The sequence below is a fragment of the Ovis canadensis genome, chromosome 9 (genome assembly GCF_042477335.2).
Source record: "Ovis canadensis isolate MfBH-ARS-UI-01 breed Bighorn chromosome 9, ARS-UI_OviCan_v2, whole genome shotgun sequence".
Taxonomy (NCBI): domain Eukaryota; kingdom Metazoa; phylum Chordata; class Mammalia; order Artiodactyla; family Bovidae; genus Ovis; species Ovis canadensis.
The window spans coordinates 56,861,706-56,866,701 of NC_091253.1; the positions used below are offsets into that span (position 1 = coordinate 56,861,706).

Here is a 4,996-nt window from a genome sequence, read left to right on the forward strand (position 1 = left end):
AAAAATAAAAACCAACTTCACAGGTTGAAAGACTAAAAATAATTGAATTTATGTATACATCCGAGAACTGCTTCTTTGAAAAGATCATTAGAATAGACAAGTATATAAGGAACCAGCAGTTAAAGCCATTTCTCTGGTTTTCATTAGTTTTAGAGTTTGTTTTGTTATAATATGTGACAATTTGTTACATATACAACAGGTTTCTCCGTTGTACAAAATGCTTACCTTCAAAGTGCAGGATTTCTCCTGCTGTATTACAGCCACAAAAGGGAGCCAGCTTTGTTTAAAATTCTGTATCAGCCTGGGACGCATCGGAAGAGAAAAATCGAACAGTAATTTGAATAGGGAAAGCTTAATATAAAGAATTATTATCAACACCAAGGAAGTGGAGTGATACTCCACTAAGGATTTGCTGGGAAGAAGTTGAGAGAACTCTGAAAAATGTAGGAATAGTAAATACAATATACAATAGCAGACATAATTTTATTTAATACTGGATCTAATACGGCTTCTCAGGTCGTGATAGTGGTAAAGAACCCGCCAGCCGGCAGTAGTGCGCCTCGCCGCCATGGTCCCCGGTTCCGTGCAGACAGCCGCGGGTGGTGGCGGCGACTTCCCCTCAGGAAGTCCGGTCTCCGCCTCCTCCTCCTCCTCTTACTCCGCCTGTTCTGCAGCGGCGGAGGCGGCGGTGCAGCAGCGGTTGTCCCTGCCTCTCCGCCACCTCCACCACGGCCTATCCCCGGGCTGGCGGTGCTGGCGGGGAGGGGGACAGTAGTTGTAGACGCTGCCCCTGCCTTAGAGAAGATACCACGTTGAGTGAGCAAAGACTGAACATTTTACAGATACCTTTTGTAAAAGGCTTATAAGAACTAGTGCCATAATTTGAATCATAATGGATTTCACATTATGAGCTCCTCGTTGTTGCACAGTCTCGCTATTTGGAGAAAGTTCATGCTAAAAAACGGAAGCAATTAATGAGTGAATATGATCAGATTTCTCCACCAAGGTCTCAATCTGATAAGGAGAATCCCTCGTCAAGCTAATGAAGCATTCAAAGACATTTGGCTCTTTTCAAGATGAACTTGAAGATTATATCAAAGTGCAGAAGGCCAGAGGCTTAGAACCAAAGACTTATTTCAGGAAAATGAGAGGATTCTTTGGAAACCTGTGGGTACAAAGAGAAGGCGATGGTACCCCACTCCAGTACTCTTGCCTGGAGAATCCCAGGGACGGGGGAGCCTGGTGGGCTGCCGTCTATGGGGTCGCACAGAGTCGGACACGACTGAAGTGGCTTAGCAGGATGGGTACAAAGAAGAGGTCGACTCTAGATCCAGGTGTAGAATGTTTGAGCAAAGACTCCCATATCGAACCGTCCAAACCTACCCGAGATCATGCAGTATTTCACAGAGTGGAAAAGCAGTTAACTCAGCGGCTACCAGCTCATGACAGCAGGCTGGGACTAGACTCCCTGAGCTACTCTCAGTTCACCAGGGACTGTTTCTCAGGAAAACCTGTACCCCTGAACCTTAGTCAGCACGAGTCTAACCTGGCGTGCTGCGATTCATGGGGTCGCAAAGAGTCGGACACGACTGAGCGACTGAACTGAACTGACCTGACTCCTCAGAAAATAGTACCAGTGCCCATCAGGCTAGTTATAAACACATCCATCAGAAGAGGAAAAGGCACACAGAGGAAGGCAGAGAAAAGGCAGGGGAGGAGCAGCCCAAGCATAACGGGGAAAAAGCTTGTGGGGAAATAGATTTAGACAAATACACGAGCATCCAAACAAGCAAAACGGAGGCAGAAACAGAGTCAGTACGGAAAAGCTTAAGAACCGGAAGGCGTGAAAAAGCCGAGATGTAGCCTCTAAAAAAGAGCAACGTAAGCGCAGAAAAGAGAAAAAGGAACAAGGCCAAGAAAGGACAGAGGAGGGAATGCTTTGGGACCAGTCTATCCTTGGATTTTGAAGCTCTTGCATTGGTTCCCCCAGGGTTAAACTAATAGTTGAGAAGCTTGGTTTTACACTGTTCATGTTCAAATCCCTCTTCTCACATGAGCAGGTACAAAGGCTAAGAGAACAGGAAACAGAGTACGCTTGTTATCCAACATGGAAATATTTTCCCTCATTTTCTAAAATCATTACTACACTTTTCTTATCCATAATGTAATTTCCCTTAACAGGAGTGGCTCTGCTTTTATTCATCAGGTTGCTGTGATGGTGGAAGTATTTTTCCCTTGGGAGGTCATTTATATTTAAGTAGGATTAATAGGCTTAACAGAATCTATTTCTTGATTGAGTTTTAGTTTGGGGTGGGTATTTTTATAATCATTAGTTTTCTCTGTGAAGCAATTTAGATAGATATTTTTCCTGTTAGATCTAACTTGCAGTATATTTTCTAGATTGAAAAGTGGAAAATGACATACATTATAATAAGCTTAAGTTACATACAGTTTTTAAAAAGTCGATTCAAAATCAGTTTATATTCTGGAAATGTTTATAATTTAATAAAGTTCTAATTTCTAAAAAAAAAAGAAGAAGAAGAACCCGCCAGCCAATGCAGGAGACATGAGATGTGGGTTCCATCCCTGGGTCTGGAAGACCCCTGGAGGAGGAAATGGCACGCACTCCAGTGTTCTTGCCTGGAGAATCCCATGGATAGAGGAGCCTGGCGGGCTAATAGGATCTAATAAACACCCCTCACTCCATGAACTGAGATGCAGACCTTGTTGGAAAAGGCTCAGCCATTGCTACTGAAAGGCAGACATGTTGCTGTGGTTCACGCCTTGGAGGTCGCTGGACACCTGCCCTCTGGAGCTGATTGTAAATCAGCCCCATAGCGTGCTGGGGAAGGTTGTTCACAGAGATGTCTCATTGCAGGCACTCTGCTACAAGACCACCCGAGGGAGTTGCTAGGAGGAGCTGCCGGCTACCGAGTGTTGCTGGCTGCTGTGTAGGGGTAGGTGGGCACTGGGGAAGCCAAGCAACTGGTCCGCCCAGATGGCCTCAGAATTAGAAAATGAAGCTGTTTCTTCGGGCAATGCCTCTCCAGCGCCCTCTGCTGACAAAACTTCAGCGCCTGCGGCAACTTATTTAAAGGGCTCAGATTCCTTTTCTTTAAAGCACTCAAGTAGGGTGAGTTTGGGGCTGAGAGGAAATTGGGGGGGGGGAGTAGAATACAGACGTTTAATGAGCTATACATTCAATTTTTAAAAATCATTCGTTTACTTTATTATGTGTTTGTTTGTTGTTCTGGGTCTTCATTGCTGCTTGGATTTTCCCTTAGCTGTGGTGGGCAGTGGTTACTCTCTAGTTGCAGGACTCTGGCTGCTCGTTGCGGGGGCTTCTCTTGTTGCTGAGCACGGGCTCTAGAGCTTCAGTAGCTGCCACTCCCCGGGTCTAGAGCACAGCCTCAGCAGTGCACGGGCTTAGTTTTCCCGTGGCTTGTGGAATTGTCCTGGACCAGGGATTAAACCCGTGTCTCCTGCATTGGCAGGTGGATTCTCCACCACTGAGTCACCAGGGAAGCCCTGTTTTGTTTCTACTTTTTATCTTATTTATTTTTTAATTTTTAAAATATTTATTTATTTGGCTGCACGTAGTTGAGACACCTGGGATCTTTGATCTTCATTGTAGCATGTTCTAGTTCCTGACCAGGGACCGAACCCAGGCCACCTGCATTGGGATCACAGAGTCCCAGCCACTGGGCCACCAGGGAAGTCCCTTAGTTTTCTTTTTAAATGGCACACGTGGGGAAGAACTAGTCATGACAAGAACAAGGAAGTTGCTGAAAGGTAGCTCTGCTTGCCAGCGAGCAGTTTGGGGTTAGACTGTCACTGGTTGCACTGGAGAGCCCGAGAATGAGGCTCTCTGTGTCTGTCCTCCTCCAAGTCTGCATATCTGTTGTAGGAGGTGGGAAGGAGGGCCTTCTAGCTTAGCAGGATATTCACATATCTCTACAAACTTGGTCCCAGAGGGTTTTCCTTCTGGTTGGGAGGCTGGTAGCTCTTGATTCCTTCCCCAGGATGTACCTTCTTCAACTCCGTAAGTCTCCGTAAGTCCTTTAAAGTCTCCGTAACCACCTTGAAACATTAAATGCCACCATTTCCATGAAATTTCTAATGGAAATTAATTACTCTGATTTCCTCTAACTTTTAAAATTTGCTTTCTTTGAGGAGCACTATGACTTTGAACCCTACTTTAATTGCTGTTTATAGACTACGAGCGGCTTCTCTGGTGGCTCAGACGGTAAAGAATCCTGCAATGCGAGGGATCTGAGTTGGATCCCTGGGTCGGGAAGATCCCCTGAAGGAGGGCATGGCAACCCACTCCAGTATTCTTGTCTGGAGAATCCCCGTGGACAGAGGAGCCTGGCAACAGCGCGGTCGCAAAGAGTCAGACACGACTGAGTGACTAAGCACAGCACAGACCACAGAGACCGTGAGCAGGGCTTCCCAGGTGGTAAACAAACTGCCTGCCAGTGCAGGAGACTCGGGTTCAATCCCTGATCCAGGAAGACCCCCCTCAAGAAGGGAATGGTAGCTGGCTCCAGTATTCTTGCCTGGGAAATCCCATAGACAGAAGAGCCTGGTGGGCTATAGTCCGCGGGGTCACAGAGTTGGCCACGACTTAGTGATTCAACAGCAGACTATGAGCACATTCATTTTGGTGTCTACCTGCTAAGTGACTTGGTAAACACTTCTGTGACTCGATGAAGGAAAGAGTTACACTGGTTCCTGTCATGTCTTCCCTTTCATCGTCCTCTGCACCGCCCCCTTGCCCTTTCTTCCTTCCACCTCTCAGCCAGAAAGGCTCCTGCTCTATCCTGGCTACTGGCTGTAGCCAAGCTGCCCAGCTAGACAGAAATGCCACTTTCACTGTTATGCCCACAGAATCCCGTTTTCTTAAGCTGTGTCCCCAGCCGCCTGGGATGGAGCGACACACATAGCTGTCAGAAGCAGAAACAGAAGAAACGGCTTTAAGTCACTGACTTGCACA

General features: G+C 46.5%; 1 pseudogene; it reads left to right on the forward strand.

Annotated features, from left to right (window-relative positions):
• Positions 1-687: 687 nt before the first annotated feature.
• On the forward strand, positions 688-2,137 carry LOC138446083 (lysine-rich coiled-coil protein 1-like; annotated as a pseudogene).
• The last annotated feature ends 2,859 nt before the right edge of the window (positions 2,138-4,996 follow it).